We start from the raw sequence: 23,356 nt of genomic DNA, 5'->3' as shown, positions 1-23,356 counted from the left end.
ATTGCATTGAATGTGTAGATTGCTCTAGGTAGCATTGACATCTTCACAATATTTGTTCTTCCAATCCATGAGCATGGAACGTTTTTCCATTTCTTTGTGTCTTCCTCAATTTCTTTCATGAGTATTTTATAGTTTTCTGAGTACAGATCCTTTGTCTCTTTGGTTAGATTTATTCCTAGGTATCTTATGGTTTTGGGTGGCATCACACCATTTCTTGTTGGGGAGTTGACTCACTGGAATTAGTGGAAGGTGTTTACTTCCTCCCCTAAAAACCCTGGGGGCTGAAGAACATTCTGTTACTAATAGCTGGATGCCTTCTGGTAAGCAATCATGCTCTTTTCCTGTAGAAGAGAGAAAATCTTTTTTTTTTTTTCTACAGGAATTTAAAAGTTAGAGCAATGTAGCTTCTGGGGTCAGTCACCTCTACTCCCTCTTCTCCTCTGCTATGTTTGTTCTCAGATGACAACCTTGCTTTTTAGTTGATTGAAAAAAGTGAAGAAATCTGACGAAAAATTCCACAGGCACCGACCACCACATCTACCTGCTTACGAGCATCAGTATTCTCCTTCCACTGCCCAAGAGGAGGAGTTGGGCTGAAGGGGATAAAAGGTATTGAACGTCCTCTGAGCATGGCAGAGTGAATGAGCTAAGGAAAGGCGATGGTATGGTATTTTTATGTGCGGTGTGTGATATATAACGTGTGTTTGTGTGGTGAGGCATGCGGGATGTGGTAGTGTGTGTGGAGGGGAGGGAGGCTTTGGCGGCATTAAGAGGTCATGTGAGGTGAGTTATCATGAAGTTAAGGTAAGTCAGTCACTATGGTGGATTTTATTACTGCAGTGGAACTCAGATGCACAATGGCAAACGGTGTAGACAAGTTGTGTTTAACTGAAGCTATGGCTGACTCAAGTGAGTAGAATAGTGAGAAAGAGAGGCAAGGAGCTGAGTGTGAATTCAAGGTTGCAACTATAAAAATGGACTCTGAATCATTTCCGCCCCACCCTGCAACTACTATATCCTCCTCCCCAACTGCTCTTTGTCTTGCTCTGCCCACTGCAAACACCATGGCCTCCACGTACTAGGCCTGCCCCTTACCCAGGGCCTGATACCCTGTGGGGACTCCCTCCTCTTCCTCCTCCTCCAAGTATTCTTCACTCAAATGCTACAAGCTGCCAAGGCATTTCCTGGCCTCTCCGTCTAACATCCACCCCTCCTGACACTGTATCTCTGCCTCATTTTTCCCATCAGACTCTCCCACCTGAGTATAGAGTTTTGGTTTTGTCATCATATTTATCCTGTTGATTTATTTTTTGAATGCAAGATCAATCAGACCAGGGATATTTGTATTTCACTGATATATCCTCAGCCCCTAGACTAGTTCCTTGCTCTACTTTTCCTCTTACAGTCCATCTTTGCTTAACATAGCCATTTAATAAAGGGATAAATATTTGTTGAAGGAAGACATAATTGAGCAAATGGGCACATGGATGGAATTTAGGCTGAATCAAGGAGTATGACATGATAGGAGTGAAGGACCACGGAAGGGTGGAGGGACCAATGGCTCACGGGGCCTTTTGGGGAGCTAAGACTTGTTGACATTGAGGTACCAGAAGGATTGAATGGGGAAAGAGGGGTGGAATCACAGAGCAGCTGCAGGATAGGTGGTGGCAAGGCATCTAGGGTGTGAATACGGGAGTGAGAGACTGGGAAGCAAAAGGTCCAAGCTCCTTAGAAGAGAGGAGGTAGAGGAACAGAGAGGAGGGCCTGTTATATGAGAGAAGCTAAAATCTGCAAAGAAGGAGGGAAAACCAACTCAGGTCAGTAGGATAGTTATAAGGAGGGCACGAGCCTGGTAAGGCTGACAGCCTGAGGTTGCGAGCTTCTAAGAAGAGAGAGAGATAGTATGGTTTGGGAGTAGCCATAAGGAGCAGAGACAAAGGCCCTCCACAGATGTGTCTTTGGGGTTTCCTAAAGGAAACTTCTCAGTTTGGGGGATAAGACCTCAGGTTGGCTGCAAGTTCTATAAAAAAATAAAAAAGAAATGTGGCATGATTTGTATCCCTGCTAGCAAGAGAAGTTCATACTAGAGATGAGCTAAGAAGAAAAGAGATGAACAAAGTCCCAAATCTTTACAGTATTTTAGGCTTTAGTGAGGTTTTGTTATATTTAACAAATAACACACATATATATATTTGTTTTTGTTATAAATTTATTTCTCCAGATTTCCAATAATAAATATGTATGGCTTTTTATTGAGAAGACAACCCACAGAACATGTTTCTTCACGAATCACTGAGGCTTTATATCAAAGAATCCCTGTTTATCTTTTTAAGAAAATGTGAACCATCCAGGGATATGTGTGTAGTACTTCTAGACACCCACTCTCCTGCTATGATTTTCTTCCTTGTTTTTGTGTGAAGCTACCTCAGCGCAGCTAAATATTGGAAACCCCATTTGACTTTCCGGGGAGCTGCCAGAGGGCCACTGTGCTATCCCGTGTCACCATGCTGTTGTGTCTTGTGGCATTGGTGCTTAGATGATTTCGGGTTGCGAAAATTCCAAGGCCATTATTAAGTTCCACCTGGGACTGCTAGCTCAAGTAACACCTTCTAATGCACTTCGATTACAGTCATGTTGGTCTATTGCCCTCCTTCACCTTGGCTTCATAATCACTACCAAATAAAATATACCAAAAGTGTAAACGGGCTCTAATATGAATTAACAAACAGCAACAAGATCTGGTCCCTGCATTTTAAGCTGAGCGGCATACTAATTCAGCAATTAAGCCTACAATTAAATAAAGATATTAAGTTAATATGTACCATGAATATGCAGTATGTTATAATTAAAATAATTTTTTAAAATACCTTCTTTCATTCTGCCATCAAACTAATTGAAAACTATTCGCCTGCATTAGAACATAGATTTAAAATTGAATACCTGTTCTCGTTTTCCTCCTCATTAGTTAAACAATAATAAAAATATTTAGTTTGCAGAACACATAATTTAGGAGATCAGGGTAATCAAAATTGTCACCTGCTAGTGGGAGAAACTTGTCTTTCTCCTTTCAGCCTTCACCTGCTCTAAAAATACTGTGTGGTATGAAGCCTGTGGAAGGTACAAACATGTTGACTAGCTTGTGGCTGGTGGGAGAAATTTAACATTTAAATGGTGCACTCATTTCTCCACTTGAATTCTAAAAAAAAAGAAAAATTAAAGCTTTTTCAAATTTTATTTCAAAAATGTTGTGTTTGAACCTTTCGTGTACTTTACATTTGCTTTTCTGATTAAAAATGAGGTGTCATGTTTATGAAAGAGAGTGTTATGGTATAATCTGAAAGGAACTTAATTGAACTTAAATTTAAAAAAAAAGAAAAAGAAAAAGAAAGGAACTAATCTATAAAAGCCTGGCTTCAGAAAATCAGTGACTTCTTCCCTTTGGATGGTCTGAAGTTTGCTGGTTTGGGTTCAGTTAATGGAGGAAGTCCAAGTTTCTCCTCTTTTAACTGACGGTGATCCTCTGCACTCAGCAGGGAGTCTGTTGGAGATTCTCTCTCTCCATGACAACCAGCTGGGCATTTTTTCCCTACTTGATAAATTTGAATTTGACCTCAATCATATTGCAAATTGATGTTTACTACCGAATGCAAACTATAGAGTCTACCAAAGTCTAAGACCAGGAAGGACACTGTCCATCCAGCGAATCACATGCATGCCTTCCTGAACAAGAGAAAAATAGTCTAGCAAAGGGTATGAAAAATGGCAACTCCCAGGGAAGAGGGTAATTTTACCCACCAGAGAACTGGCGAGGAGCATTCATGGGTATTTCTCCTTAAGACTGCTCTTGTTCTACAGACAACAGCTGTCACCCAGCAGAGGGCTTCTCAGGACTGTGGAAATGAAGTGACTATCATGTCCTAAACCAGGAGAGTGGGTGGCTCACTGCCTTGGAGAGGATAATGGAGGTGCTGAATAGCATGGAGCCGGGTGGGGGAGGAAAAGTAATTTTCCCTCCACTCTTCCAGCCCTTGGCTGAGACACCCTTGTAATAAAAGACAGATCAACCAGAGAAAAACAAACAGACATTTAATAACATGCATACCTCCTGTATGCATGGGTGATATTTAGGAAACTAAATGACTCCCTGAGATGACCCAAACCACCACTTTAAATATCATCTTCAGCTAATAACAACATGTTGGGGTTAGGGAAACCAGGTATGGGAGATCTTCAGGAAAAGCACAGTAAATAAATATAAGGTTTTGTAGATTTAAGTCTCTGCCTTCCCCATTGATAACAGTTTCTAGAGAGATAATCATCCTCCTCTTCCTGGACATCAAGGGAGACACCCTTACAAATGGAGATTTCCGGGGCGCCTGCGTGGCTCAGTTGGTTAAATGACTGCCTTCAGCTCAGGTCATGATCCTGGAGTCCCGGGATTGAGTCCTGCATCGGGCTCCCTGCTCAGCGGGGAGTCTGCTTCTCCCTCTGACCCTCCTCCCTCTCATGCTCTCTGTCTCTCATTCTCTCTCTCTCAAATAAATAAATAAAATCTTTAAAAAAAACAAAAAAAAAAAACAAATGGAGATTTCCCTCCTAAATGTAAATGTGTTTTACAAAAGGGTAACTTCATTAGGTTTTCAGAGCTTTCCCTGTGTCTACTGTTTCTTAAAAATAATCAGCCTAGGGGCGCCTGGGCAACTCAGTCAGTTAAGCATTGGACTCTTGGTTTCAGCTCAAGTGATGATCTCAGAGTCCTAGGATTGAGCCCTGCATCAGGTTCTGCACTCAGCAGGGAGTCTGTTGGAGATTCTCTCTCTCCCTCCCCCACTGCCCCTCCCCCTGCTCCTGTGAGCACTCTCTCTCTCTCTCTCAAACAAATAAATAAATCTTTAAAAAAATAAAAATAACCCCAAATAATTCTTATGCCTATGAAAGAATAAATATCCAACCAACGTGAAGATCTAACTGGTCTTATTAAGCAATCCATGAACTGGGCAGAATCCCATCAAGAGAGTACAAAGGAATCTGAGTTATACAAAATGGAAAGTTTTTATAGGAAAGAGAGTGGGGCAAGGAAGTTATCAGCAAAAGAAAAGGAAGGATTGTTCCAGGAAAGGTTACTCTCCCTTAGGAAAAGAGCAGGGGTTCTCATTAGGTGGGTTATCTCATCTTCCCTTGGGGAGAGGGGAATGAATAGGGCCCATAGGACAGATAACCTGTCTGGTGCTGACTAGACAAGTACATTTCTGGCGGAGATTGAATCTGCAATTAGATTAGGTATTAAGCCCTAGTTTGAAAGGCCTAGCATGAGGGACTCTGTTTTGGGCCTGTGGTTTTCTTTTTGACATGCCAAAGAGCCATATTTTGGGACGACGTGTTCTCCCCTCCTTCATAAGCCAGGACAAGTAAAGCATTCCTGCTCCTCCTCAGGAACTTCACAGAGATTTTGGCAGACTCTTGGAAGCCTCTAAGTATAAGCACTTGTCTTCCAAGCTTTCATACTCATGTTGGCAACATGAAGGGATCAAGCAGTGATGAGTAAGGTGAAGAGATTTGCAGCCTGAGGTCTTCCAGGATCTTAGTGCCCGCCTGCAAGTCATCTGTTCAGTATTTGTGTATATGCTATGTTCTATAACACAGGAACCTCTGAGAAATTATTTAGTGATCTCTTCTTTTTGCTACTGCATACCTGTCAGCCAATAAAGGAAGGAAGAAATCCCTCCTCTCTTACAAGAAGGGCAGAGAAGCCACAGAGTCCTGGGCTGCTCTGATGTCTGGTAGGATCTGGCATGGGACCTGAGCACTGCAGGGCTCCATAGGCCCCCACCTCCACCAGGTCTCAGCCCTTACAGAAGCCAGGGGGCCTAAGCACAGAGGTCCCTCCCTCTCTTTTCTTATAGCATTTACCTTAGAGAAATTGTGATTGTTAATTTCTGTATCCCTTTGAGATGTACATTTCTTTTAACTTAAAAATTATTTAAAAACCTTTTGCCAATTTTACAATCCCAGACTGTCATTCTCAAGGATCTAGGAGCCATTGCTTTGAAATGTAATTCTCTGGGGGCACCTGGGTGCCTCAGTCGGTTAAGCATCCTACTCTTGGTTTCCCCTGAGGTCATGATCTCAGCCCTTGGGCTCCATGCTGGGCATGGAACTTGCTTAAGGTTCTCTCTCTCTCCTTCTGCCCCTCCCTTGCTTGTGTTCTCTGTCTTTAAAAAAAAAAAAAAAAAAGACAGAAAGAAATGTAATTATCTGGGAACATAGTGTCCTTATCTTCTACTCTCTGTGGGAGGATAGGAGCCTAATTCAGTGGGAACCTGGCTCCAAGCTGTAAATCTACCTCCTGTCTTGTGAGTGGGAGAAGTTTACTTTTCCCTTGGGTAAAGCCAATTAGCAAACACAGGTGGTTTAAGACCACCCCCTGACCCCCTCCCACCTCTACCCCAGCTCTTAAATATTCTCCTGTTCTTTGTTTTAATAGATCTGGGTATCTAGAGCTGGTCTGAGCTCTTGTCCCTATTGCTGGTGTTAATATAGGAATAAAATCAACTTCTGTTCACATATCTTGTCCAGTGTCACTTTTCTGTACCAACACACACATAGGCCATAAGTCCTCTTGGATGATTAATGGAAGGAGGGTGGAGAATCCCCAAAGAACATATGACAGCAGCATTCTCATCAACCTTGGCCAATAGGGAATTTTTTCTTTAATTTAGAGAAATAAATGAACCTGGCCATTCTTGCAATAGACTATGAAGGAGCAATTTACAATCTTTATGCAAATACCTTGTTGATGTATATTGAAGACATCAAAGGTGGAAACTAAGACAGAGTCCAACAAAGCAGAAAGATAGATGTAGGTTTTTTAAAATATTATTTTATGTTCCTAAACTTCAGTTATAGTGGCTAATATTTTGAAATTAGCACAGCCCGTATGAAAAGTGTGAATGGGGGGAGACGAACCATGAGAGACTATGGACTCTGAGAAACAAACTGAGGGTTCTAGAGGGGAGGGGGGTGGGGGGATGGGTTAGCCTGGTGCTGGGTATTAAAGAGGGCACGTTCTGCATGGAGCACTGGATGTTATACGCAAATAATGAATCATGGAACACTACATCAAAAACTAATGATGTAATGAATGGTGATTAACATAACATAATAAAAAAAAAGAGAAAAAAAGTGTGAATGGAATGACACAGCACTTAATACAAATCAAAGCAAACTAAACATATAATTGAGGTTTTCCATCATATTCTATCAGTCTCTGCTTGTTCTGAGGTCTATACACGTCTGGGGAATCTAGTTCATGAGCTGACACAGTGGAGACTGTATGGGGGAAGCATCTTGTCGAGTCACTGTGGGATATTCATGTTCAGAAACTGAGCCCAAAAGGAGCTTAAACTGGCCCCTATCTCACCGAAGGGCACAACCAGGATCTCAGAAAGCAAACACAGAGGACAAAGCAGACAGAGTGAGAGAAGACCCCAACAAAGGAGAGAATACTCCATTTAGAAATACTTCCCATTCTTCTCCCTTGGTCCCTGGCTCTATTGTTCAACATGCAGGTATTTGTGACTTCTGGCCTTCATTTCAAACTACTTGTTTTACATAAGTCTTTCCTGCCTTGTTTAATGATTTTTTTCCTTGAATTCTGCCTTGTCAGATACCACAACCATAACCACAGGCTTTTATGATCTGTACTTTTGTTCATCTTTTTATTTTCCATCATCATGAATTGATTTATAGTAGTTGTGTCTCTTGCATTCAGTTTTTCATTAGATTTTGACTTTTGCTGTAATTTGAAAGTCTTTTTTTTTTTTTTTGAGAGAGAGAAAGAGGGAGAGAAGGGGTGGGGGGAGGGGAAGAGGGAGAGAGAGAAGTAGGCTCCACACCCAGCACAGAGTCCAACGCGGGGCTCGATCTCACAACCCTAACATGACCTGAGCTGAAATCAAGGGTCAGATGTTTAACAGACTGAGCCACGCAGGTGTCCCTAATTTGAAAGTCTTTTAGTAGGTGAGTTTAGCATGTTTCCATTGATGGCTATAGGGATATGTTTGGTGTTGTTTCTACTATATTGTTATGGTATTGCATTTTAATAGCTTTTCAAACCTTTACTGCACAATATGATTCAGTTCTGATTTGTTTTTTGTGGTTTTTTTCTAATAATTTTTATTTTTCATTTACTTTTACATTTGGCTTTAGAAAATCATTATAGAACAACATCATTAACACAAAAGAGTATTTGCCTCCTTCAAATTACTTAGGTAGGAAAACATTGTTGGGCTAATTTAAAAATAGAAACCAGGTATTTAGATATATTTAAAGAGAAACAGGAACATTCAAGACTGAAAGTCATATAGTTTAACCTCATAAGTTAAACTTACCTAAAATGATTCTTACCCAGGAAATCAATAGCATGTTAGAGATAAATCTATATAATAATAATTTTTTATCACTCTCAGACAGTTTCTTAGTAACATAAAAGAGTATATCTATGACCACTTGAAAAAAATATTTTTTGTCTATAAAATAGTCTTATCTGGAGATAGATCCTGAAATATATCTCTAAACCTAAAAATATCAGATTATGATATCTTGATAAAGAAATTGACCAAGAATTTTAAAAACTATACGACAAATGCTGAACTGCTAATTTTGGGATAGCTGATGGTTGCCCACTGAGGTAGGTAGAAAGATGGATCCTGTGAATATGTCATGATACATGGCAAAGGGGAATTAAGGTTACAGGTGGACTTCAAGTTGCCAATCAGCTGATTTTAAGATTAAAGAGAATATCCTAGATTTTCCCTCGAGCCTTGAGCCTAATGTAATCACAAGTCTCCGTGAAAGATGGAAGAGAGGGACAGAAGAGTCGGTGTCTGGTGTCCGAGTGATGCCATTGCTGGTTTTGAAGATGAAAGGAGGCTGTGAACCAAAGAATGCTGGTAGGTTCTAGAGGCTGGAAAAGGGGAAAGAACTACTCTCCCCTAGAGCACCCAGGAAAATACACAGCCCTGCCAGCACCTTGCCTGGTGTAACCAATTGCACCTTCTGACTTCCAGAATGGCAATATAATAAATCTGTGCTATTTTAAGCCACTAAGTCTATGGTAATTTGTTACAACAGCAAAAGGAGACTAATACATCCATTTTTGTAAGCATGTCTGTGTGTGTGTGTGTGTGTGTGTGTGTGTGTCCACCTCAGAACTTGCAAGTTCAATGTGATTTTTGGAGTTTCTCTTAAGAAGTGAATACACACATTCCCAGACTGGGCACTGTAACCTCATTACTCTCAATCCTCAGTAAATTCAAACACACCTTGAGGCTCAGTACATCCAAAGTGATATGAAAATATTTAACTCTAAAGGCAACTCTATTAAGTAATAATTTTAAAGAGACCTTACCATATCCCATACCACATGCTCTTCTTAAATAGATGTGAATTTTCATAAAGGTGTGCTATGAATCCAAGCCATAATTTTCAAACTAGACAATTTAGACTAATAGAATTTATTGAGGAAAAATTAATGCAAGCTGAAAAGAAAGGTGTTTGACATTTTGCTGACTTTCAACATGCCTTTTGTTAGTCTCTCATAGATATGGCTAAACCATGGGATCAAATAGAGGGTAATACATTGATTTCTCAAGTGCCACTTTTTTTTTTTTCTGTAGGATACTCTGAAAAAAGCTCATCAACAGCTGCCTGGATTTTTCCCTGTGTTAAACAGACTGAGTGAATAGAAGTGACTTTAAATGACAGTTTAGTTATTTATAGAGAAGCAGATGAAAGATTTATGCTCTGTTGGAATGCATCAGGTCAAGTATGAACATTTGAAATGGTAATGAACTAAAAAGTCAAGAATGCTGGCTTTTCATATCTTTTCATGCCATACTTATTGAGAACCCATAAGCCACACATTAAATATCTAAAAGTAGGCATCAAAAATATTCTAAGCAGCAGGATGTATCTGATTCTTCTTTATTAATAAAGGTAGCATAGTTTAGATAATTCTGGAGTGACAACAGGCACAAATGACAAATTTTAACTTTGGTTTAAACCTCTGTCTAGATGGAATGAATTGAATATAAGGAAGATTTTAGCACCTTGGCTTTAGTTTTTCATCGTCGTAAGTATAATAAACAGGGAGAAAAAAAGATGATGCTGGCAGGACCAGGGGCCAGGACCACCTGGCGAAAGTTTACCTGATGATAGAGAGTATCCAAAGCTGCAAAGGACATGCCAAAGAAAGAAAAGAGAGTCTTCTCCTCTTCTTCCATCCTTATATCTCTCTCTGATGATTCTCATTGACTAAATGTACCTAGAAAACAGAGAGCAAAAAAGCCTGGGAAATATATTTCCTTAAGAGACAGATAAGAGCAGGGGAAGGGCAGATAATTAATTGAGGGGAAACAGACACGTGAATGACATGCCAAGCATTGGCATAAAATACCTAAGAGAAGGGATTCTGCCATTTCTCTTTCCAGGTAGGGATACCAACATGCAGAAGAGGTAAGGCGATTTTTACACCCTATTTTATTTTCATTGACTATGGCCACATCGAAAGAGATGTCTTGGTGTGTAGGTGGGGCAGTAACTATATAATCACCTATTTGGATTTGCTTGTGTAGATACATCATTTTGAGTAAACCATGTTACTAGATTTTGGCCACATCCTTTAGTTACCTTTCAAACACAGTGGTTAAAACCTCTATTAAATGCTAACACATCTTATGTATTGGATGAAGAGCACTGCTACTTATTTCCAGGATTTTGCCTTGTTTTTGTCAATAACTCATTACTTATAAGCATATCTTTGTCATCAATTTTATTTTATTTATTTTCTTTTTTAAATTTTATTTTATTTAAATTCAATTAATTAACATATAGTGTATCATTAGTTTCAGAGGTAGAGTTCAGTTATTCAACAGTTGCATATAACGCCCAGGGCTCATTACATCACATGCCCTTCTTAATGCCCATCACCCAGTTACCCCATCCTTCCCACCCACTACCCCTCCAGCAACCCTGTTTGTTTCCTATAGTTAAAAGTCTCTTATGGTTTGTCTCCCTCTCTGATTTCGTCTTATTTTTCCCTCCCTTCCCCTATGATCCTCTGTTTTGTTTCTTAAATTCCACATATGATTGAAGTCATCTGATAATTATCATAATTAAAGGGTCAATCCAACAAGAAGATCTAACAAATTGTAAATATTTATGCCCCTAACTTGGGAGCAGCCAATTATACAAACCAATAAATAACAAAATTAAAGAAATACATTGATGATAATACAATAATAGTAGGGGATTTTAACACCCCACTCACAGCAAAGGACAGATCATCTAAGCAGAAGATCAACAAGGAAACAAGGGCTTTGAATGGCACACTGCACCAGACGGACTTCACAGATATATTCAGAGCATTTCATCCTAAAACAACAAAGTACACATGCTTCTCAAGCGCATGCGGAACATTCTCCAGAATAGATCACATACTGGGTCACAAATAAAGTCTCAACTAGTACCAAAAGATTGGGATTATTCTCTGCATGTTCTCAGACCACAATGCTTTAAAACCTGAACTCAATCATAAGAGAAAATTTGGAAGGAACACAAACACATGGAAGTTAAAGAGCATCCAAAAAGAATGAATGGGTCAACCAGGAAATTAAAGAAGAATTAAAAAATTCATGGAAGCAAATGAAAATGAAAACACAACAGTTCAGAACCTTTGGGATGCAGCAAAGGTGGTCCTAAGAGGGAGGTATATAGCAATACAGGCCTTTCTAAGAAACAAGAAAAGTCTCAAATACACAATCTAATGTTACTCCTAAAGGATCTGGAAAAAGAACAGCAAATAAAGCCTAAACCCAGCAGGAAAAGAGAAATAATAAAGATTAGAGCAGAAATCAATGAAATAGAAACCAAAAGAACAGTAGAACAGATCAACAAAGCTAGGCTCTGATTCTTTGAAAGAATTAATAAGATTGATAAACCCCTGGCCAGACTTATTAAAAAGAAAAGAAAAAGGACCCAAATAAATAAAATCATGAATTAAAAAGGAGAGATCACAACCAACACCAAAGAAATACAAACAATTATAAGAACATACTATAAGCAACTATATGCCAACATGCCAAAAAATTAGGGAATCTGGAAGAAATGGATGCATTTTTGGAAACTTATAAACTACCAAAACTGAAACAGGAAGAAATAGAAAATCTGAACAGGCCCATAACAAGCAAGGAAATTAAAGTAGTAATCAAAAATCTCCCAACAAAAAAGAGCCCAGGGCCAGATGGCTTCCCAGGGGAATTCTACCAAATATTTAAAGAAGAATTAATACCTATTCTTCTGAAGCTGTTTGTCACCAATTTTAAAGGCCAGAGAGGGTGGTAGGGAGTTAAGCTTATCATTTATTAGCCAATTATATTTTTCCACATAGTAATCTAAGGAATAAAACACTGAATAATTCAAAATTACTCTTTAAAAGTTAAGACTCGGGGTGCCTGGGTGGCTCAGTCATTAAACGTCTGCCTTCGTCTCAGGTCATGATCCCAGGGTCCTGGGATCGAGTCCCACAACAGGCTCCCTGTTCAGCAGGAAGCCTGCTTCTCCTTCTCCCACTCCCCCTGCTTGTGTTCCCTCTCTCGCTGTCTCTGTCTGTCAAATAAATAAATAAAATCTTTAAAAAACTAAAAAAAATAAATAAAAGTTAAGACTCTCAAATAACAAAATAACAGAGCCATTGAAGTAGTGAAGTTACATTTTATAGGTAAGTTGGTTGTGATGTCCATTATTAAGCGAACAGTGATGGATTTTAGATATATAAAGTAGCATAGATAAATAGCATTTTGGGAATAAAAAATGAGATCGAGAACATCTTTCTTTTGTTGCAAGATGGAAGGTACTTAGTAATGTTGCAAAATGGAACATATTTAATGTTGAGTGTGTGTGCCCAGGGCACCTGTTAACTTCCTTCCAGTGCTTCTCAATGTCTTAATGCTGCATGAACTGTCACGGACTCTATTAACATCTCATACTTTTGGTCATGTCTCTGGTAGGCAGATTACTGGCCCCACAAAAATGTCCATTCGCTAATTTCCAGAAATTTCTGATATGCTATATTACCTGGTAAACAAGACTTTACAGGTATAATTAAGGTTACAGACCTAATAGGGAGATCACCCTGGCTTATCCAGATGGTCCACTCTATTCATATGTGCCCTTAAAAGCAGAGAACTTTATTTAGCTAGAGTGAGAGAGAGACAGCAGAAGGGAAACTCAGAGAGATTGGAAACAAGCAAAATTTGACATGATGCACTGTTACTGGCTCTGAGATTTAGGAAGCTTAACCAACTGAGCCACCCAGGCACCCTTAAATAAAAGCATTTTATCTATACATCTAAGTCTACCTGTGCTATCATCTGACATCTATCTCCACACATAGAGATTGAATCATATTCACTTAACATGAATGATGTTTATTTTAAGGTGGTGGAATTATTAAGCTCACTTTATAGCGGTCTGTGTGCCTTATTCTTTTTTTTAATTTAATTTTATTATGTTATGTTAATCACCATACAATACCTCATTAGTTTTTGATGTAGTGATCCACATATGCCTTATTCTTTATCGTGAAGCTGTATAACTTTTTTTGAAAGTAAAGTTCATTGCTCTAAAAAATTTAGCAGACAATGACATCAAAACAATTTTGAATTATGGTTCATTATTATTGAATGCCAACTGTGAAGAGCACAGATTAATCATATTAAGTTCATCAAATAAAAAGAATCTATGAGCATCATAAAATTATTTTTGATGCCTCAGATGATAATAAGCATTATACTATTATGAACATAAATACTCCAAATCCTAAAATAGATATCTCTTTATATCCAGCTTATATTCATAGATATTTTTTGTTTTCAGTGTTCCACAAATTATCTTTAACGTATTTTTTAATTACTTCTTCTTTGTTCCTGAGGAACACCGTCCCAAAGCCTTTTCTCCTTAGTTCCAGTTTGGATTGTTACTCTCTGTCATCTCAACACTAATGTTCATCATCACATCATTTCAGAATCCCCCACCCTGATAACCCCACTTGGATGCTTCTGTTGCTTGGATTGCATTTATTCCTTTTTCCTGGTCTATCATCTATTATTAGCAAGTAACTTCCTTGTGAAATGGGGGAAAAAATTTCTATGCCCTTGCAGAACAGATGATGTTTTTGGTTTTTAAATCTTGACAATTTACACCTATTTTAGCTAGATATAAATTTTCTCTAGAATTATTCTCTTTAAGAATTTTAAAAGGAATTGTCCAGTTGTTTCTAGCATCCAAAGTTATAGGCAAAAAGTCAGATGACAGTGCCTCTTACTTATGACATGTCTCATAAATTTTTAGTATTACTAAAAATTACTTACTTATGACAAATCCCAGAAATTTTTAGTATTGTTACTGTACCTTTTGGCATAATAAAAATTTTAAACTGTGTACCTAGGTGAGTTTTACAATTTTAAAATATTAAGGAAAAAAGTTAAGAGCAGTATAACTCCATGCAAAATCTATTTCTTGAATAGTTTTCTTGAATAAATAAGTTATTAAATAATGAATCAAACAAGAAACATTGGCTCTCCTTCCTCTGATAGATGAAAGTGCATTGAGGATGAAGTATTGTCTGTTAAGCACTAGATACTGACATGGCTTAAGCCAACACTGGCCTTAACCCAGCTGACGCCATGATATATTCCATCTAAGATGTCCTTGGCATTTGGCAAAATGAGTGAAAAGCTTTGGACTGAGATGGGTTAAAATGAGCTAAAGATCTAAATCAGAACTGTCCTATATATATATATATATATATATAACATGAGCCATATAAGTAATTTTAGGTGTCCTAGTAACATTTTTTTTTTGAGAGAGAGAGCTCGAGTGTGAGTGGGAGGGGGTGGCAGCGGAGGGGGAAGGGGCAGAGGGAGAGGGAGAAAAAGAACCTCAAGCAGGCTCCATGCTCAGTGGAGAACCCAATACAGGGCTCGATTTCATGACCCTGAGATCATGACCTCAGCCGAAATCAAGTCGGAGGCTCAACCAACTGAGCCACCCAGGCGCCCCATGTTCTAGTAATATTTTAAAAAGTAAAAAAGAAACAAGTGAAATTAATTTTAGAAATATATTTTGTTTAAACAAACATGTCTAAAATATTATCACTTCAACATGAAATAAAAATGAAAGCAAAATTATTAAGTAGACATTACATTCTTTCTGTTTTTTACGAAGTATTCAAAATCTAGAGTGCATTTTTTTTTTCCAGAATGATTTTGCCAGGCTTCTTTATTTTTTTTAAGTTTGGAGATATTTTTGTGTGTTTCTAATATTTAAAGGCTGTTTAAAATTAAGATGCCATAAAACATGTAGTGTGTTTAACATTTTACAATAATGATATTTTAGTAGATGAGAAGAAATAACATTTTGTTTTATTCCATTATAGTAATTGCTATTTTCATGTTACCACAAAACTACCTAGCAATAAAACCTTCTGCTAGTTATTAAATCTATTTATTTATTTATTTTTTATTTTATTTATTTATTTTAATTTTTTATCTGAGTATAGTTAATACACAATGTTACATTTGTCTCAGGCGTACAACACACTGATTCAAAATCTGTATACATTATGCTTTGCTCACACAAGTGTGACTACCATCTGTCACCGTTACAATGTCATTGACTATATTCCCTATGCTATACCTTTTATTCCCATGTTTCCTCACTGGATAAAGAAAATGTGGCATATATACACAAGGGACTATTACACAGCCATAAAGGGGATGAGATCTTGCCATTTTGTAGCACCATGGATGGATCTAGACCAGAGGGTATTATGCTAAGTGAAATGTTGGAGAGGGAAAGACAAATACCATTTGATTTAATTTATATCTGGAATCTATAAAACAAAACAAATGAATAAACAAACAAAAAGCAGAATCAGACCTGCAAATACAGAGAACAAATTGAGGGTTGCCAGAGGAAAGGGGGGTTAGCAGATGGGCAAATGGGTGAAGGGGGGTGGGAGGTATAGGAAACCAGGGTATATTTTGTCCTTACAGCACATGCTGGTCCACACTCACCACACTTCAAGTGCTTGTAGCCCCATGTGTCAGTGAGTAACACCCAGACAAATAGCTATCATCTAAGATGGATAACAATTGTAAATTTTCTTTGCTATAATCTCTCTGCATTGTTTTTAGATTACATATAGACATCCCTTCCTCTGAAGAATTTCACTTTGTAGTTAAAATGACCACAAAAAAAGAAGTGGAAAGAGGAGGAATAGGAAGAAGAGGGTAAAGAGGAGGAGGAGGAACCCTGCTGTGGTTCTCTACACATAGAGTTTATCTGGTTCCCATCCTTCGTGTTTTTCCTACAAACTTTACCACCTGGATACTTTGTTGACCCCATTGGTTTGAAAAAATGTGTATGCTTATGAGCATAGAACCTAGTAGAAAACCAATAAAAATGTTATTGAATTTATTTACTTATGTATTACTTAACTTATCTATTACTAAGAAGGGTGAAAATAGAGCTCATGAATGTTTGCTTGTAGTTATGCCTTGGCTGAGGGGCTCAGAAGGAAGACAGGCTCTAGGGTGCTCTTCCATTAAGTCCAATTGCTATTTCTACACAGTGCAGGAGGCATCTAAAGTGAACCTAGATAATTAAGCTTATAAGAAAATTGAATGTTTTGGAACTTCTCTTGAGTGACCTGAGAAAACCCCACAGAAAAGAAGCTCTCCAACTGTGGTCCCACACCAGCCCCATCAGCATCTCTGGGGAACTTGTTAGAAATGCACCTCAGACCTTCACAACCACAGACTCCAAGGTTGAGACAGTGATATATGGTTTGACCAGCTGTCCAGGTGCTTCCACCATGCACTCATGTTTGGGAACCACAACACAGAGCTCAGGGCAGACTTTTTAAAAATTGTTTTATTTCACCTCATACCTTCTGTTTGAAAACAGCAGTTATTAAATTTGGTTGCTTGGAAAATAGCAATGTGTGATATGTGGTAAATTTCCTTTGGGTCTCAGAATTAGTGAAAGTTTTGCCCTTGACAAAAACTAGTATATTTCTTTTTCATGATAAGAATTTTTCATAATGACTTGTACTTTGAGTTTGGCCACTGATTATCTCAGAGCTAAATGTGAGATGTAAAACTAACAGCCCCTATCTGAATACAAGGATAAATAAATTAACCTCAACCCTTAGGTATGTATCACCACCTCATGAATAATAAAAGTTGAAGAAAGGTTGTAACACATCTAAATGTTTCCCATTATGCCCCAACTCATCAGATTCTGAGTTCACTTCCTTTATTGAGGTTTAAATACTGGCCTGATGAAGAGTACAGAACAATGATCTTCTTAAAGAACCTGATTTACAACATTAAAAACAGAGAGATGCCCTGTGCTTATTTCCCATTCTACTGGCCTCATTCTTTCACACGACACCATAGATTGTAATTTATAGTCTGCTTATCAAAAATGCATAACTTTAATGGCTGGAATGGAATCTATATCTGTTGTTTTAAAAAGTGCTTACAAATCACGACCACAAACATGTTAAGCCAAACCTCTACAAACCTCATACAGTCTTGTCCAAGGCCAGCAGAAAGGCTTGATAATGATTAAAATACAGATATCAGGCAGAGATAAAAAGACTGTTTCCTTGAATTCTATATTTATCCATATTTTATAAGCCAAAATTCTATGTTGATATTTGGCAGCCAGAGTAAATAAATTTCAGGGAACAAGGGAGTAACTGGAGGGCTCTTTTCTTACTGTAGTCATCATATCGTGAAAATCATTCTGAAACAGTCACGTAGACAAAAATGATTGAATTCCACATCAGATGTTGCTCAGAAAGTCTCTTAGCTGAGCTAATGAGGAAAAGACCAGAGGAGGAATGTTCTTTAATATAATGGCCACCTCCACGGTACTGTGGTCTCTGTGCAGCTGCTAATTTTGGGTTCCTTCCCCTACACCAGTACAACAGAACTGACGAATTCTCTGAAAAAGGTAGGGGGAAGGGAATGGAGAACAGGAGCCAATCTATGAAATCTGATCAGTATTTTATATTCTCTCAAATAAAACAACAAAGAATAATGTCAATAAATAACATCGTTGGTAAATCACAAGAGTATTAATGACATTTTACATGTCTTCTGTTAATATCATAATGTAATGTTATGTACCATCACTTGTTCCCCAAAAACTTTTCAAAATATGCCTTCTATGCAGTTTCTACAAGGGGCTTAGATATGTGTTTCCTTTGCTATTGATCAAAGGCCTGCCAAGAAAGATTTGTTCTATGTCTGGCCCTCCTCCTGAGTGCTTGTTCATTTTCTATCTAATTCCGTGGCTCAGAGGTCATATACCTGTACCCAGAGCTGTACTGTGGTCCCACAGATATGGTTACCCAATGCTTCAATGAAAAATGTTTGGGGATATTCTCTTTAACCTATTTGGTATATCCAAGAAGGCTGCCCTCATAATATGTATAATAAACAGCAGCTGATTTAATTATAGGTGGTATCAGGAGATAAATTAGTACCATCTCTTTAGCTCAACCTCAAGAAGATAAAAACAAACAACAAAAAACTGCTAAGACTTGTTCACAGAATCTCTCCACTAAACTGGAAGTTTAGGGATGCTAAGCACATGCGTTTGATGAACAGTTGATTCATTGGCATTAAATAGGGATATTTCCTGGAAAAATCCCTTCCCAGAGTAAAATGTATCACCATTTATGAGTACAATGAACTACTTGATAGGAGTATTTGTATGGAGGATACACTTGATAAGGAAATCCTGTGATTTGCGACAACACACATAGTCAGAGGACCTTATGCTAAGTGAGATAAACGGACACCAAAGGACAAATATTGCACGATATCCCTTACGTGAGATCTAAAATAGGCAAACTCATAGAACCAGAGAGTAGAATAGTAGTTACCGGGCGTTGGGGAAGAGGAAAATGGACAGGGGTTGGTCAAAGGGTACAAAATTTCAGTTAATGAAGATGAATCAGTTCTGGAAATCAGCCATACAACCCAAGGCCTATAATTAATGATACTGTATTGAAAACTTAAAATTTTGTTAAGGGGATAGATCTTATGTGAAGAAAAAATTTTACCACAACAGAAATTTTTTTCCATTAAAATATAAAATTAAATACAATAAAAGGGATGGGGGCAACTTTTGGAGGTGATAAATATGTCTACAGCATTGAGCGGTGATGGTTTCAGGGATGTATGCTTATCACCAAACTCATCAAGTTGAATACAATAAATATTCATGGCTTTTGGATGTCAATCATACCTCAATAAAGTGCTTTTTTTTTTAAAGCATCTGAAATAGAGTTCCGAAAGTAGGTGTTTTTAGAGAAGGTTGTTCTTAGATTTCCCCACATTCCCATGCTCTTCCATTTCTGTCATGTTTCTGTCTAGCACCCTTCTCTACCACCCCAGATGCTTGCAGATGTTCACACACAGTATGAAGACCATGCAGCCTGCTTTTTGCAATTAGAGTTTCCAGCTTCCAAATATTCATGTCTTTCTTTGGTTTTGGTATGCTCTATTTACAACCCCCCCTCTTTTTTTTTTTTTTTTTTTACAAATTCCGGCTTAGGCGCATAAGCCACTAATTTCTAAGGTTTGGATATTACCCACACACCATGAAATTAATTGTAAGGACCCACTATGTTTCAACAAGCCCATCTGTTTCATTCAAAACAACCAGTGTCCGCCATGTCTGACTCTTACCCCAGCCCCTCTCATTGTCTGGCTCACTCCTGGGGACAGCTTCTCATCAGAAATTCCTTCTTATCTCTGATTTTCCTGATTTTTAGTAGAAGTATATGCTAGGAACTCAGATGCCTGTCATTTTAAAGGAACCAGTCAACTTACAATACAATAGCATGTATTTGAAAATAGACTAATTTGATTCCATCGATATAAAATGAGAGAAAAACAGATCTCTTTGCTGATATTACCTATGACTTTAGAGTGTGGTAAAAATATGAACTAAATAGTTCACCATAGATCTCTCAAAACTGTAAGACATTGTTAAAGTCACAAGACCTCTAAGAGTGGAGGTGAGAAATTTTCATAAATAATACTAGTTTTTAAAATATCTGTCGTGTGTATGGGCCTTGTGGTACCTTTACATATATCATGCCAAGTGATTCCCACAAGAAACCTGCGTTACTTTGACCTTACAAAAAAGGAATATGAGACATCCAGAAGCCAGTTGGCTAGCCTAGGGTTCACGGCTAGTCATACCCCAACACAGTGGTCAAAAATAGGAAGGTGGACAAGCACTTTGTTCCTGGGGGCTCCCACTTGATTTGTATCCAGAAGGTCATACTGTTGATAAGCACCTTAATGTCTGGGATGACAATTTACTCACGTTCTTATACATGGCAATTCCTAGGTGTTCAATAAATTCTTGCTTAATTTAATAAGATATTAGAATTTCAAAAATGAGTCAAAATATACATTCAAATGAAGAAGTCATCCTTTGGGTTGCAAATTGTTTTTAGCAACACAGCAATTGTTCTCCAAATTTAAGAAATGTATCTTGGTAATCTGTAACATACTTTTTAAAAAAATCCTGCCATGGTAGTTATCTTTACTCTTTGATAAAAGGTTTGAATCTTGTAAATAAGCAAAATTTACTGGTAACCAAGTCTCATGAATAAGATTTTTGTCAAAGATAAGTAATGCCATTTAGGGTTAAAAACTAAAAAAAAAAAAAAAGGTTTATACATTAATTAAATGGGCTTCTTGCACGCTTTATTAATATGTTCTGAGGTAATTTCCCAAGGAAGTTATTAAAACGTTCTGAGCCATGTCCTATGTAAATCCTGTAATATATAGTGACTTTCTTTTTCTGCTTCCTGCTGCTGAGACCCTCTCAGAGACGTTATTATTTTAGTGTTCAGATTTATTTTCCCTAAATACTGATGTTCATTTTAATCTAAATATTTCTGTTCAAAGAGGAAGACCTCCACAATGTGATTGGATGGAATCCTTTCTAGAGTCCTAAGAATAGAGGTTCTACTTGTAGAGGACACTTTACCATGGCTATTGTTCAACACCCCAGCAAAAGTGGCCAGCATATTATACAGATGAAATCTTATTGTTTTACTCTGGGACAAGATAAAGATTTTAAACACACACACATACACACACACACGCACGCACACACGCACAGCTCTTTCGTCAAGCTTGAGTGTATAAACAATTAAGTGTATAAACTGAAGCTGTGTGCACGTGTAGGAATAGACACAAATCCCAGTGGGATTTATAATGTGATAGACTAGACTTAATTATTTAGCCAGGAAAAGTGAATGTCATATTTTCAACCCAAGTTAAAATTTTTAATCCAAGTTAAATAAATCCAACATTTATCTATCTTTCTAGTTGAAGTGCAATTTATATATAATAGTGCTAAGAAGGTGTTTACCAGCTTAAATTCAACCAGCTGCCAAGAGATCTCTGATAATGGCGAAGTGGGAGTTTGAAAACTAGCCCCTTTTCCTGAATACCATATTTCCCATTAACTGTATAAATATAGAAAACCACCTTGGTTCCTTGAAGGTCATGAGTTGGAAAGGGGGTCTTTCTGGCAGGGATAGAGAGATTTTTATGAAAACTTTTGGAAATAACTTCTGCAAAAGATATGGTGAGTGAAAGGCGTCAGCCTGTGATATTTACACATTATTCAGCGCCAATTAGCAACAGCAGAACCACTATATCTCTAGCTATGAATATAAAGTATTAATCTCATTTCTTTCTCTAAGTCTTTGTGTGAGATCTCCTTAGTTGAATGAGATTGAACAGCACTGTAGAGCAAATATTGATGGTTAATTAGCATTTCTCTGTAGAGTTTCTCTGGAGACCTTTTTGAAATAGCATTTACTAATGTACCATCATCTACACATGAAGCCTGACCAAAAACAGTCTGACCCTAGGAGTCCACTCTGGAAAGTTTAGCACATTTCCAAGTGTAAGCATGAAGGATTCAAAATGGTTACTTGAAATTGAGATTTGGCCATATAGCTCCTTCATGTTGGCCCTATTAATATCCTTTCATATTCACTTCCCACTTGCTAGCCAAAAATACCCATGGATATGGCCAAGGCAGTGGTACAGAAAAACACGTACATGTTTATCTTCACACATATCATCCAAAAGCCCAGTTAAAGCATGTATGTGATAGAGATGTTTACATTTGAAACTTTTAAAAAATTATTTTATATCAAAATGACATCTATTTTCTGAACAACTCTTGGATATGTAGAATAAATTCCCTGTAAAATATCTATTTTTTAAGCTCAGATTTTAAAAGCAGCTTTCTGCCAAACGGACTGCCTTCTGTTGATCTTGAAGTATGTGTGATAAACACAGGACTCTTTCAGATCCAGCTATTATTGCAAAAATGATTGAGCACAGGGGGGTTCTGAAAGCAATCACATCCACTGGGCAATAAAAGCAGAAGATGAGACACGTAAGATGGATAATATAGGACCTGAGAATGATGCTGGCTTTTCCAAATGGTAAGGTAGTTGGATGGGGTATATTTTCCTTATCTAATTCTTTCAAAAACATGCTGTTTTTCTGATCAGTATGGCTCTTTTCAAAAAATACAAAGAACATTATTTCCTTCTTATCAAACACTTATCAAAATGGTCAGAAGATTCTTGAATTACTGCTCTTATTTTAAAACAGTAAGTACTTCCTTCCCTGAGACTGATAATATATTCTGAACCTTAGTTATTAGTACATGTAGCAGTAGAAATGTCATAGGAATAATTCAAATGTATGCTCTTAAAAAGATTTGTATCAGGTGCCTGGGTGGCTCAGATGGTTAAGCGTCTGCCTTCGGCTCAGGTCATGATCCCAGGGTCCTGGGATCAAGCCCCACATTGGGCTCCCCGCTCAATGGGAAGCCTGCTTCTCCCTCTCCCTCTGCCTCTCCCCCTGCTCATGTGCTCTCTCTCTCTCTCTCTGTATCTCCCTGTCTCAAATGAATAAATAAAAAATCTTTAAAAAAAAGAAAAGAAGATTTGTGTCACTGAGAAAGGCACATATGAAGCACCAAAACACAATAAGAACTTAAGTGAGGCAAGTGTTCACACGTTTTTCTTTCCAGATACAATGGGTTGTCATAGGTACGTAATCTTTGGGAAAAAAAACAAAAACACAGAGTAATCTATCTACTTCATAAAATTTTATGTCTACACACATACCTCTAGGTTTCAAAGGTAGAAAATGAATTAAAAAAA

At 37.8% G+C, this 23,356-nt stretch overlaps 1 long non-coding RNA gene across 2 annotated transcripts in view; it reads left to right on the top strand.

Moving 5' to 3' along the window:
- The first annotated feature begins 7,023 nt into the window (after window positions 1–7,023).
- LOC145720443 (uncharacterized) overlaps window positions 7,024–23,356 on the top strand; it is a 32,013-nt gene continuing 15,680 nt past the window's right edge. Inside the window, exon 1 of one of the 2 annotated variants that reach the window (XR_014143348.1) lies at window positions 7,024–7,568. This is a non-coding gene — a long non-coding RNA (uncharacterized LOC145720443). The remainder of the gene's footprint in view (window positions 7,569–23,356) is intronic. The other variant, XR_014143349.1, reaches the window with a different exon arrangement.

This window comes from Leptonychotes weddellii, chromosome 3, assembly GCF_054177405.1.
Source record: "Leptonychotes weddellii isolate Sample4059 chromosome 3, ASM5417740v2, whole genome shotgun sequence".
NCBI classification, from domain to species: domain Eukaryota; kingdom Metazoa; phylum Chordata; class Mammalia; order Carnivora; family Phocidae; genus Leptonychotes; species Leptonychotes weddellii.
This window is presented reverse-complemented; position numbering and strand designations above follow the sequence as displayed.